Source organism: Echinops telfairi, unplaced genomic scaffold (genome assembly GCF_000313985.2).
Source record: "Echinops telfairi isolate 266 unplaced genomic scaffold, ASM31398v2 ScPeMD7_6;HRSCAF=24_1, whole genome shotgun sequence".
NCBI classification, from domain to species: domain Eukaryota; kingdom Metazoa; phylum Chordata; class Mammalia; order Afrosoricida; family Tenrecidae; genus Echinops; species Echinops telfairi.
The window spans coordinates 12,225,110-12,240,021 of record NW_022103903.1 but is presented as its reverse complement, the minus strand read 5'-3'; positions in this window follow the sequence as shown (position 1 = coordinate 12,240,021).

Here is a 14,912-nt window from a genome sequence, read left to right as displayed (position 1 = left end):
GGTGATAGTCATTTGTTCCAAGTTTTGGAGAGAAAGAAAGGGAGTATTCTAATGGGACTTGCAGGACGCAAGAATACTGGCTTCCAGTTCACGGGTGACATGTTTCTGGATTCGCTGCCTGGCACTTAGGCTGACAGGGTATTGTTTAACATGGATGGGCTCAGCGCTGCTGAGGAGGGTGACTACAACTGTTGGGTGGTCTGCAGGTAGCCCTGGAGGGTTTGTTTCTGCCCAAACAGAGGGTAACTGAGCTTGCAGGGAGGGTAATGGACCTCGATCTGGTAAAGGGCTCAGAAGGAGCCAGTAAGCATTCTTCTGATAGTGTCACACAGACTGTTAACTGATACACTGGTTGTTCAGGCAGCAAAAGTTTAGTTCCAGTTGGGTCCCAGAAAGAAATAGCAGCTCTGTGCTTTTGCAGTAGGTCTGAGCCAAGCAGAGATTAAGGCTTGTCTGGGACTACAAGATATGGATGTGAGACTGCTTTGTGGCCTACATTTAAAATTTGATCAGTAGAAGGCTAGTGGCTCCCTGAATCTGTGCTGATACACTGGACAGGGGACCAAGTGGGTGAAGTAGGACAGAGAATTCAGCTCCAGTATCTATTAAAAAGGACACTGAGTGGACCCAACATTTGCAGTGACCATGGGCTCTTGGGGGCCAATTGAGAGAGAGATGATGGCACAGAGGGAGGCTGAAAAGGAGAGGTAACCAGTCTGGCAGGAAAAAAAACCCAGAGGTTGAATCAGGGAGGACAGGAGGTTTAAGTTTGGGTTTAGGTATGGGATGACAGGTTTTAGAAAGCAAAATTTGGTTTTTGGACACAGATGCCTTACAGATTTTCAGCCACAGAGGAGGAAATTCTACCAGGGAAAGCCATCAGTCAATATATGCGCACTGGTTGGGATGGCCTGGGTCTCCAGTGACCACAACCCACACCTGAGCCACTGTAGAGGAGTCAAAAGGTGACTCCAGGGGCCACCCAACCTTGAAGGTGGGCCATTCAAGCTTCAAGAGGGTATATAGTTATCCAGAGGAGAAATTGACTCCATCATCGGTAGTGAAAGCCTTAAAGAAGTTTTTAATGAGGTAATTAATGGGGCTTTGGGGCTGGGAAGAGGCAGTACCAATTATTTGAGTAAAAGAAAGAATCACAAGAGATAAAATGGAGTTTGCCTCATAGGAAGCACACAAAAAAAGAAAAGGACGTACTGGAAGGGATACCACAGGAAGGAGAATTCATGGTCTGACCTAAAAGAGGAATTTGCGTACTGCATAGCTTCACTTTCTTTTTTTTTTTTTTTTAACAAGAGGCACAGGGAATATCTAAATCTAGCCTGGGAGAAGGGCGTAAACTAGGCTGGGGTGGGGGCGGGGGAGCAATTAGAGGAAACTTGGAACTGACAGAGTACGCTATTTTACTTTTGAGTTGAGCACTTTGAGACAAAAGGGGAACTAGCAAGAAAACTCTCTGCAGCATTAACCTGCTGACATTTTTAGGTAGACCAGATAGGTGTTAGTGGAGTTAAAGGGAAAAAAGGAAACCAAAAAGATGTTGTGGAATTAGCTGCTGTGTTATTTGCTGCATGCAAGTATATAACTATTTTATTTTCTCTTTGAATTACAGCCTTTATAAGGTTTTTGTTTTTTGTTTTTAACATTTTATTAGGGGCTCATACAACTGTTATCCCAATCCATACACACATCAATTGTGTAAAGCACATTTGTACATCGTTTCTCAAAACATTTTCTCTCCATTTAAACCCCTGACATTAGGTCCTCATTTTTCCCCTCCCTCCCTACCTTTATAAGGTTTGAAGTAATTTTCTTAGTTCCCAGTAATAGCTTGTGACTTGAATTGTACTTTGCTGGTTTCAAATGTTCAATTCTTCTTGTTATTTTGCATTTGCTTGATTCACTTTCGTCCATCCTCATTCATATCTTTGAATTGTTTTGACTTAGAGATGTCTTTGATGTACAGTATAAAGGTGGATGTTGCTTTCAGATAAATCTGTCATACTGTCTTTTAATGGAAATATTAAGCCCACTTATATTTCAGGCTAAAAAAAAAAGTCCACTTTGTCAGCAAGGATTCAGAGAAGGTTCCTTGCAAGGAAAGTTCCTTGAGTAGAGAAGTGAAGGTTTCAAGAGAATTGAGACAGGAGTCCCATTGAAAGTCACAGGAGAGAAGAAAGAGGAACAAACAAACCTTTCAATAGTGATGCATACATAACACAGACCTAACAGGAGTTTTTGGGCAAGAGACCAACTCTCAGGGGCCGTAACTATGAGGTCAATTGTGAAGCAACGAATGTCCATATAAAATGCTATGTAAGAAGAGGCAGCCATCCCAGGGTCCTACCATGGGGAAATCCCCCCCAGAACCGTGCTCGACAGACAAAGAAGGGGAGCTCGCCCAAAGGAGACCAAACAAGTGGCTGCCTTTCTGTGACCCTCTCAAGTACTTGAGGTGTATATTGACTCAGGGTAAAGCATATGAACCCCAATTCAGAAAGGGAGTCCCTGTTAGGTCATAAGACTTCACCATGGAAGGAGGTGAGGCCTCTCTCAGACTCTGCAGCTGAGGCTGTGGAGGTGCATGGACTATTCCCAGAGGACCGTGTCCAGCTACATACACATAGCACACTCACTAGTCACACTGAGTCTAAAGAGTTTCTTCTCACTGAGGCTGCCAGGACAGGATTCAGGTGACGTCTCACCTCTGTGAATCACTGTCAGGAGGTTTTCTCATCAGAAATCACTCCTTCCACAGACCTGTGAGCCCATTGTACTTACTAGTAAGGCTTTTAGAAGGTCAGTTGACAGCTCATCCAAGGTCATCCAAGGTGAGAGGATCTAACCCAGAGTCCTGGAACTTCTTCAAGGGGAACCTCCCTGTGTTAGGCAGGGTTCTCTAAAGAAACAAAACCAGGACACATGTGTGTGTGTGTGTGTGTGTGTGTGTGTAAACCTATGGATAGGCTTATACAGTGAGAAGGACTGTAATGGCTAATTAGTCCACACAGCAGGGCTCAGCTCAACTTAATTCGTGGAACAATTAATATACTAAAGGTCTTTCAACTCACAAGGGCTGTGGATCCAAGGTCAAGGAAGCAGACTGTGGAGCCTTCCCTCAGGCAAGACAGACAAGGACACCCTGAAGGCAGCTGGCAGCAGGGCAGCCATAGTCAGTAGCATGGGAGCTTAGCAAAGCAGGTCTCAATGGGCGCTCTAACTCAAGCAACATATTTCACAATGACATGATCCACCATCCTCAAGCTCAAGCGATGTACTCAAAAGCAGCATGGTGAAACAGGTCTTCAAGGAGCTTCAAATTCTAGTGACATGATCCATGGGTTGGCTTGGCTTACAGGTAGTGCTGCACATGGTTGAGGCAAAGAACTAGCTCAAGCAGCAGCATACTGGTCCTATCACCAGGGAGAAAGATAGATGGGATGTCAACTACATAAAGTATTTATCAGTTGTCTGGTTAAACTTCACCCACATGTCCCTATGCAGGCCAATTTGGCACTATAATCTTATCACAGTCCACCTCTTACCATCTTGGCACTAGTACACAATTCTGAAGCCATATATAATTTCCAGGCATTAATGAAATCATGCTTATACCCAATGTCACATAGCTAGCATACATATAAATGAAAACACACCGAACCTATTTGTATATGGTATATTACACATGAACAAGGGAAAGATTTTAAATAAGCACATATAAAGAAGAAATACTGACAATCACAAACCTCACTTTTTCAATTGATCACACGGTCATTACTGATGGGTAGAACTACTTTCTTCTACCCATTCTGTATTTCCTTTTCCCTTGACCAGCACCTCAGCTGGTTGTGGTTCTTTTCCTGGTGGAGTAACCTTCATTCCTGAGGAATCTGGGTAGTTAGCAGTCCTACCAGGATTGGGTTGCTGTAGTTTACCATTTTCTTTAATCACAGCATGGTGGGACTAAGAGACAACCTAGGGTATCTCCTGAATCCCAAGCATATTCTTCTTAGATCCATTTTGTAGCATCATTCCAATTTCTCTTGGTAATTAGGATAAATCACACCACTCAGTACAGTGATACCCTTCTTTATCTGTTGAGACAAAGACATGAGGAATCCAAAATGGCCAGGGGGGCGCATTCTTAGCAGTCAGTTCAGTGGAATCAGCAGGCGTGTTCCTTCCTTTGGAACTAGGACCTCCAGGTCAGAAGAGCATAGGGTTGCTGGGAAAGAAAGCGAAAATGCTGCAAATGGATCAGTAGCAGTAATAGTGATTGTTGTCACCAAGGAACCCCTTGGTTCTTGGAACCATGAATCCTGGCTATTAGAGACATAGCACCATATATTGACTATTGGTTTAGAGCATATACAGCCTCCTGGAGAATATTGCCCCAGCCATGCAAGGTGATGCCACCTATCTGGCACCGTAATTGTGTCTTTAAGAGGCCATGCCATCGTTCAATCAAGGCAGCTGCTTTGAGATGATGAGGAACATGATACAATTAGCGATTTCAAGGGCATGGGCCCATTTCTGCACTTCATTTGCTGTGTAGTTAGTTCCTTAATCTGAAGAAATGTTATGTGGGAAGTCATGCCTGTGGATAAGGCATTCTGTAAGTCCATGAATAGTAGTTTTGGTAGAAGCATTGCATGTAGGGAAGGCAAATCCATATCCATAGTAGGTGTCTATTTCAGTAAGAACAAAATGTTGCCCCCTCCATGACAGAAGAGCCCCTATGTAATCAACCTGCCACCAGGCTGCTGGTTGATCTCCCTGAGGAATGGTCCCATATCAGTGTTGGCTTCTGCTGTTGGCAGATAGGGCATTCAACAGTGGCAGTGGCCAAGTCAGCCTTGATGAGTTGAAGTCCCTATTGTTGTAGCTATGTGTAATAACCTCCATCCCTACCACCATGTCCACTTTGTTCATGTGCCCATTAGGCAATGACAGGAGGGGTGGAATAAAGAAGAAGACCAGTCTCCACAGCATGTGTTATCTTATCCACTTGTTTGTTAAAATCCTCCTCTTCAGAGGTAACCCTTTGGTGCACATTCACACTAGATATGATTATCTTCACCATCTTGGCCCATTCAGAGATGCCTATCCACATACTTCTTCCCCACACCTCCTTGTCACCAATTTTCGAACATGTTCCTCCCAATTCCCTGATCATCCAGCCAAACCATTAGTCATAGCCCATGAATCAACGTACAGTCTCACATTTGACAATTTCTCCTTCCAGGCAGCCTGAATGGCCAGGTGCATTGCTCAAAGTTTTGCCCATTGGGAAGATTTCGTTTCACCACCATCCTTCAGGGAGATCCTGGAAAGGGGCTGTATTGCTGCTGCTGTCCACATGCAAATGATACTTGCATATCATGGAGAGCCATCAGTAAACCAAGCATGAATTTTCTGTTCTTCAGTCAACTTATCATAAGGAACTCCCCAGGAGGCCATAGATGCAGACTGGGAGAAGGAAGGTACTGTGACAGGAGTGGAAACTGTGGGCATTTGGGCCACTTCTTCATGCAGCTTACTTGTCCCTTCAAGTCCTGCTCTAGCCCAATCTCATATATACCACTTCTATTTGACAATGGAGTGTTGCTGTGCATGTCCAACATTATCACTCTGTGGGTCAGACAATACTCAGTTCTTGATGGGCAGCTCAGAGCTCATGGTGACTTGGTGCACATGGGAAGACATTCAGTCTCCACTGAGGCCCAGTAACAGGCCAACAGCTCTTTTTCAAAAGGGGGGCAGTTGTCTGCAGAGGATGACAGAACTTTACTTCAAAATCCCAAGAGTCTACACTGTGATTCACCAATAGGGGTCTGCCAAAGACCCCACATTGCATCTCTATCTATGATTGACACCTGTAGCAATATTGGGTCAGCTGGATCATATGGTCCCAGTGGCAAACTAGCTTGCATGGCAGCCTGGGCCTTTTGCAGAGCCTTTTCTTGTTGTGGACACCACTCTAAAATTGGCTGCCTTTTATGTCACTTGATAAATAGGTCGAATTAGCACACCCAAATGAGGGATATGTTACCTCCAAAATCCAAAGAGTCCCACTAGGTGTTCTGCCTCCTGTTTAGTTGATGGTGGGGCCAGATGCCATTGTGTATCCTTCGCTTTAGTAGGAATATCTCGACATACCCCACACCACTGAAGTAGAGGGTGCCTGAATCTTCATTGGGAGGATTTTCCACTCTCTTCCACACAGATGTTGTACCAATGAACCTAGAATTTTTGATACATCTTCCTTAGTGGGTTCAATAAGTATAATGTCATCAATGTAATGGACCAGTGTGACATTCTGTGGAAGAAACAGGTGATCAATATCCATCAGGATTAAATTATGGCACAGAGCCAAAGAGTTGATGTACCTGAGATGGAGCATTGTGAAAGTATATTGTTGCCCCTGCCAGCTGAAAGCAAACTGCTTCTGGTTGTCTTTCAAGACTGGTATTGAGAAGAAGGCATTGACCAGATTCAAAGTTGCATACCAGTTTCCAGGAGAAGTATTAATTTGATCAAGCATCTAGAATGACAGTTGCAATTGGAGTCAACACCTGGTTAAGTTTACGATAATCCACAGTAATTCTTCAAGAACCATCTGTTTTCATTTTGGTTTATTTTTACTGGCCAAATATATGACTTAGATGGGGATGTGGTAGGAATCACCACCCCTGAATCCTTCAAATCTTTGATGATGGCACTAATCTCTACAATCCTCCAGGAATGTGGTAGTGCTTTGGTTTACTATTTTCTTAGGCAATGGCAGTTTTAACGTTGTCCACTTGGCCTTCCCTACAATAATAGTCCTTAGTTCACATTTCAGTGATCCAAATGGGGGTTCTGCCAATTACTAAGTATGTCTATTGCAATGATGCATTCTGGAAATGGATCTGCAGAAATAACAACAGGATGGGTTCTGGGATATGCTGGACTCACGGTGAGGTGCACCTGAGCTAAAATTTCATGTAAAAACTTGACTTCTATATGCCCCCACTCTGACAGGTGGACATTCAAAACATTTTGGGTCCTCTGGAATTAGGGTCAGTTCAGAGCCAGTGTCCAGTAATCCCTGGAAAGTTTATTTCCTTTTTTCCCAATGAACTGTAACTTTTGTGAAAGGCCACAGGTCCCTTTGGGGAAGGCTAGCAGAAAGACTAACAGTATAAACCTTTGGGGATGTAGCTGTATCCTTCTTCAAAGGGTCCCGGCCTTCCACTCATTCAAGAGCTTGTGGGTCTGTAAACTGGCTCAAGACTGGGAATTGATTGAAAGGTTGTGACTCTCTATTCTGGTAGTTTGAGTTGAACCAATGTTCACCTTATTTAGCATTCATTTTCTTGAATAGATCATGTAAATATTTAGTTGGTTCCCTATGTATTTCAATCCTAAGGACACTGTGGCTAAGAAGCTAATGCCATAAATCCACATGGGATATGTTCTGGTTACTACAGAAAACTTGCTGTCCATTATGATAACCATGCTCACCCTGTTCCTGCTGCTTCAGTGCTGACACCTGCCCCCTATTGTCATGGGGCCCAATCAACCCATTGTAGGCAAATTTCAGAGTTCGCTTATGGCAGTTCCCATTGTTAATCCTGGCATACATAAAATAGCAGTAATAGAAGTCTTCAGAGATGTTGGGGCCCACTTCACAAACTTGTTCCTTATGGTTGTGGTGAAAGGTATGTTCTTGGGGAATGCCTTTTGGGGGTCTATGGTATTATTGTGATAGATCCATTCCAACATACCAATTTCCCTAAGCTTTTGGATGCCTTCTTCTACAGTGTATCAAGATAGGTCAGATACCTCAAGTTGGTCTAATCTAGGCCATCTGGTAGCCCATGCTTCAGTGAAGCAACCAAATAAGCGATTCCATCCTCTCTTAACCTCTCTTGCTGAGACAGTGAAGGAAGAATCTGTGCTTAGGGGCCCCGTATCAAGAAACTCAGACTCGCCTATTGTTACCTTCCTCACACCCGTGTCCCACACCCTTTGTAACCACTCCCATGGAAATTCCCAGGCTTCTGTTTGTACATATTAAAAAACTTGGGCAGATCTTTAGGAGTATAGTGCACTTCTTTCTGAGTCATCATCTGAGCCTCACCTTTAGGAACTTTCTAAGACTTAATTCTAGGACAGATTGCCATTATTGCACTGTCACCGTGATGTCACGGGTCACGTGGTTTCATCTGCATGTAATATAAGCACATACTATTGTATTTATTTTCTCCTGGTGCTTTTTTAGTTTATATAAGATTTTCTGAAACGTTTTTTTAGATTTTCTGAAACTTTATGGTGTTTTAGATACCATATTGTGGTAATTAGTAGTATTTGTGAATCTATATACATAACTTTATTGGCGAATGAAATATTAAGGGGCCAAAAGAAAAACATGTTAGAAGTTTCAAGGAGTATATTTACATAGAGTTTTAGCCTTGTACAAGTATTGATACATGTAACCTGGGTTTATGAAAAATATCTTAGTTGGGATAACTAACTACAGAGATATTTTTATCAAAATAATAAATTTATGCTGAAATATTGCATAGAATGTTATGGACAGTCACTTGGTGTCATTTCCTCTGACAGTATAACCCAGTGAAATTTGTACTCCCTTCTACCACATGTATTGATACCATTGTTATAGAATATCTTCTGCTCTTTTGACAAAATGTACTTCCAAGTATTCATCTTCTTCTTTGCCCCAAGAAGCTGATTTCACTAGACTACACGAAACACACTCTGCTAGTGGTTTATCGATTTAGGAGAGTCAGCAGGTGATCAGAGGGCGAGAGAAGGATGCCATGGAATTTACTCTCTCAATTTTATTTGTCCAGGGTGACCTGCACTGGAGCTCTCCCTCAACTGCAGGTCATTGTTATCTCCAAGGAAGCCCCCTCTACTCTTTAACCTTCTTCTGGCTCCCCCAAACTGATGGCATCTTATATCCACCTTTCCTGTCATAGAAATTGCCACAAAGCTGTTAATAGTATTCTCAGAATGTGGCATCATCCTTTGTAATTTTCGTACACTTTGCCACTTGCTTTGTATGCAGTCCTTTGACAATTCATCTAGAAAATAGGATACTATTTGGTGTTTCTATCTAATTTCTTCAGGGAAATGGATTTTTACAAATGGGCTTTTTATCTGGCCTGTCTTGGTCATAGGTTCCCCAGCTCCACACATCCAGACTCAATTTTTCCTAATAAATGTAGAATATTCATATGTCTTTCTTCTTTGTTTTCTGATATGCTTTTGTAAATTTCAGTAGTCATAACTTTTTTTCATTTCTAAATTTTCTGTAAGGGAAATTTTGCAGGCATTAGTAAAATAAATAGAACTTCAAATGCTGATTTTGAAATATATTAAGAAAGTTCTGTGAATGAAACCTACAGAATGTGCACAATTGGCAATTGAAAAGAAATTCTAATTACCAGTAACCAAGTTCCCAGACTTCTTTGTGTTTATATATGCAGCTGATTAAAGTTCTTTTAATTAGATGTATAAGCAAACACATGAAAAATGTATTACCTCTTTGGAAAATAACAGTGCATCCCTGAAATAGTGTCCTGAAAATGGTATACAGCTCCAAATAAGTGAAATCAGTTAGCATCTCATGTTTTGAATGAATTCATCCTACTGGGTTTATATAAAACAATAATGAGAATCAATTATAATATAGATGGATAAAGTTGTTTTGTCATTTTTAAAAGCCTCAGTAAAAAGTCTAAATTTCCTATCACTCATCTCTCTATATTTAAAAAATTATCATAAAAATAAGTACCATTAATTTTTTCCTTTAATATACTTTAGACACATTGACAGTATTTATAAACCCAAACAAACAAACAGTATTTGTAAACCCAAACAAGCAGCCATTGTAAGGATGGAACATGTCTGAGCAGTGTTGTATTTTGTGTTTTCTTTTGTTGCTTGGTTTTGCTCTGTCTTGTTTTATGCATGCTATTATCTCCGCAGATCTGTCTAAATAAGGTAGGGGGGATGAATAATCTGGAGGAGAAAATAACATAGGGTGCCTGTGAGCAGGACCCTACTTAACAGCACCTAACAACATTAACAAATCCTATTTTTAAAAGAATCAAGGTGTTGTTAAATACTATAAAATTGCTGTTCGTTTTGCTAAAAAAATTAAGAGACTTTCAAATATCAAAAGTAATTAACACACGTGTGCAACAGGATTGAAAACATTTATACAAACGGGCCCCTTGTGACCTAAGTTCCCTGTGGGCCAGTGATCTCAATATTTCTTAAGTTCCTGTTCCACACACAAGATATTTGTTTTCATTGATTTTTGTACTTTGACAGATGAATCGGAAAGGGTATTTTTATCATAGTAGCAACATAAAGCTCTAAAACAGCAAGTCAAGGTTAAGGAATATTACCAATGCCTATGAAAGCAGGCTATAAGTCAGTTAATAAGTTAGAAGTGGCAGATGACATCTATAAGTACTTGTCCTCTGGATACTCTTGAAGGAGTAAGTTCCTATAATGGTTGTTAAAAATTATGCATCACTGGAAGAAGTTCATGCTAATCAGTCTATGACTGACATTCTCCTTGGGTCTCTTCAAGTACTTCATGTAAGGCCGAACTATCACTGAAGAAACGCAAATGGAAAGAGAGTAAATTGATTCTTTCAGCAAAATTAGTTTTCAAAGAACACATCAGCAACACAACAGTCCTTTGGAGAGTGAGTGAAAACTAAAGTATTTTGAGCATATATATATAATTCAAAAAATAGAACTGACATTAGAAAAATAACCTTATATGCAATGAAATTTATCCTAACCTAGTCTCAATTAGTTACCAAAGGACTACAACTTCATTTATTGGCACTTCAAACTAACAAACTTGCTTAAATTTTTCTTTTTTCTTTTTTTGGTATTTATTTATTATAATCTTTTTATTAGGGGCTCATACAACTCTTATCACAATCCATACATTCACCAATTGTGTAAAGCACATTTGTACATTCATTGCCCTCAACATTCTCAAAACATTACCTCTCTACTTAAGCCCCCGGCATTAGGTCCTCATTTTTCCCTTCCCTCCCTGCTCCCCCCTCCCTCATGAGCCCTTGATAATTTATAAATTGTTATTTTGTCATATCTTGCCCTGTCCGATGTCTCCCTTTACCTACTTTTCGGTTGTCCATCCCCCAGGGAGAAGGTCACATATAGTTCCTTATAATCGGTTCCCTTTTTCCTACCCACTCTTCCTCTACCCTCCCAGTATCACCACTCACACCACTGGTCCTGTAGGGATCATCTTCAAACATACCAAGACAGGTACAAACAATAGAATAACAATTATCCATGCACTATAAATTACTTTAACAAAAAAATTATAGAAATATGTAGGTTTTCTTTGATAGTTCCCCATAAGTCCTGGTAGAGTCCCTGGGTGGTGTTAATGACTAACATGCATAAATACTAAACACATAATTGGTGATTCAAGTAACTCTCAGGGTGCCTTGGAAAGAAGGACTGGTGATCTAATTAGGGCAAATCATCATTGAACACTTTATTACTGGTGAAGATGAAAAATACTATAGCTAGTGTAGAAAATGAATTAACGATTCCTTAAAAATGTAATCCCAACTATGCGGACAGCTGCTCCTCCACCCACAAGAATTTATTTCAAAGGACCCCATTGAAACTGCAGCTCAGGGAGAGGGATATATGTGATCAGTGCACATGGGAGCAAAGGAAGGGGGAGGAAGAGAGAGTGGAACACATTGTGGCTCACCAAGCCTTGACAATGATATTCCCACTCAGAGCAGCCAATCCACAGAGAAGACCATATGGCCGGCCCCACTATGAGACACAACATCCCTCACTGACCCATAGCCCACAGGGGACAACACTGGAGACACAGTGTGGGAATTGCGCCTGATCTGATCCCACCACACCGAGGCAAAACACTAAAGGCATGGAACAGAACAGCCAGGGGAACAGAACAACAAATTCTCTATGGAATACCACAAATAGACTCTGGGGCCAGGGCTTCGCACCCCATCAGACTCAACCAGAAAACACTCCTAAAGGCCAACAAACAGTCCTTAAACTAACTACAAGCTTTACTTTTTTGGTTGTTGCTGTGTTGTGCTTTTTGTTTTGTTTTGTTTCTGTCATTGGCTTTTTGTTGTTGTTGTTATTGTTTTGTTTTTTTTTGTTGCTTGGTTTTGTTCTGTCTTGTTTTTGTGCATGTTATTATCTCCACAGGTCTGTTCGAATAAGATAGGCTGGATGAACAACCTGGAGAAGAAAATGACAGGACCGAGGGTTCCAGGGGGACAAGGGAAGGGGGGGAGGGCAGGATGTGATGTTAATAAACACAGGGACAAGGAAACAACAAGTGATCCAAATTGGTGGTGAGCAGAGTGGAGGAGGCCTGGTAGGGCGTGATCAAGTGTAATGTAACCGAGAGGAATTACTGTAACCCAAATGAAGGCTGAGCATGATAGTGGGATAAGAGGAAAGTAAAAGGAAATAGAGGAAACAGCTAGGAGGCAAAGCACATTTATAGAGGTCTAAATAAAGGTATGTACATATGTAAATATATTTATATATGAGGATGTGGAAATAGATCTATGTACATATATTTATAGATTTAGTATTAAGGTAGCAGATGGACTTTTGGCCTTTACTCAAGTACTCCCTCAATGCGAGAATACTTTCTTCTATTAAACTGGCATTCTATGATGCTCACCTTCCCTACAAAATCACTGAAGACAAAGCAGGTGCATAAGCAAATGTGGTGAAGAAAGCTTAAGGTGCCCGGCTATCAAAAGATATAGCATCTAGGGTCTTAAAGGCTTGAAGGTAAGCAAACAGCCACCTAGCTGAGAAGCAACAAAGCCCACACGGAAAAAGCACACCAGCCTGTGTGATCAAGAGGTATCAAAGGGATGAGGTATCAGGTATCAAAGAACAAAAAATCATATCATTGTGAATGAGGGGGAGTGCACAGTGGGGACTCAAAGCCCATCTGTAGGCAATTGGACATTCCCTTACAGAAGGGTCACGGGGAGGAGATGAGCCAGGCAGGGTGTAGTGTAGGAATGATGAAACATACAACTTTCCTCTAGTTTCTAAATGCTTCCTCCCCACCCACTGTCATGATGCCAATTCTACCTTAAAAATCTGGCTAGACTGGAGGAGGTATACTGGTACAGATAGGAACTGGAAACACAGGGAATCCAGGATGGATGATCCCTTCAGGACCAGTGCTGAGAGTGGTGTTGCTAGGAGGGTGGAGGGAGGGTAGCATAGAGAGGGGGAATCAATTATAAGGTTCTACATGTAACCTTCTCCCTGGGGGACAGACAACAGAAAAGTAGGTGAAGGGAGATGTCAGACAGTGTAGGATATGATAAAATAACAATTTACAAATTATCAAGGGTTCATCAGGGAAGGGGGAGCGGGAAGTTAGGGGGGGAAATGAGGAACTGATACCAGGGGCTTACATGGAGAGCAAATGTTTTGAGAATGATGATGGTAATTAATGTAAAAATGTGCTTTATACAATTGATGTATGTATGGATTGTGATAAGAGTTGTATGAGTCCCAATAAAATGATTTTAAAAAATGTAATCACAGGAATTCCACTTTTAAATCTGTGTGCAGGAGACTTACAAGTAGTAAGTCAAGCAGAACATGTGCACCAATGTTCATTGCAACACTTTTCACAATAGCCAAAAGGTAAAAAGAACCAAATGCTCCTCAAAGGTTTAATGTACACACAAAACATGATGTACATCTATGCAAAATTTTTCTAGTGAGCCATACATTTCTGACATATGCTGCAACATAGGTGATCCATTAACAAGTTATGCTGAGCAACATAAATCAATCACAGAAAGACAAATATTATCTCATTAGGAATTATTACTGTCGTTTGTTGATGGAGCACAACTGAAAATGAGAAGAAACTTCTATGAGCATTAACTAATAATCAAAAAATGAATGTATAATGTAAGAATCTGGGAAGACTATATATATTATAAAAATTAAATAAAACACATAATGGTTGATGTCACAGGCATTAATGAGTTGAAATATATTAGTATTGATCATTCTGAGCAGAGAACTATATGGTTTACTCTGATAGCAATGATAAATTTAAAAAGATAGAGCAAAACCAAGCAGCAATGTACAACAAAACAGCAATAACAACAAACCATTGACAAAGCACAAATTAAAACACAAGAAGAAAGAAAAGCTTGTAGTTACTTCAAGGATCGCTGGCCTTTAGGAGTGTTTTCCAGTCCAGTCTAAATGTTTCCTCCCCGCTCCCACTATTATGATACCAATCCTACCTTGCAAGTCTGGCTATACCAGAGGATGTACACTGGTACAGATAGGAACTGGAAATACAGGGAATCCAGGACGGATGATCCCTTCAGGACCAGTAGTGTGAGTGGCGATACAGGGAGGGTAGAGGGAGAGTGGGTTGGAAAGAGGGAACTGATTACAAGGAACTGTATGTGACCTCGCTGGGGGACGGACAACAGAAATGTGGGTGAAGGGAGATATCGGACAGAGCAAGATATGACAAAATAATAATTTATAAATTATCAAGGGCTCATGAGGGAGGAGAGAGTGGGGAGGGAGGGGAAAAATGAGGACCTAATGCCGGGGGCTTAAGTGAAGAGGAAATGTTTTGAGAATGATGAGGACAATGAATGTACAAATGCGCTTTACACATTGGTGTATGTATGGATTGTGATAAGAGTTGTATGAGCCCCTAATAAAATGATTAGAAAATAAATTTAAGAAGAATAGCATCATATTCATTGTCAAAAAGACAATTTCACTATCTATCAACAATTGTCTGTCACTTTGCTATACTGAGG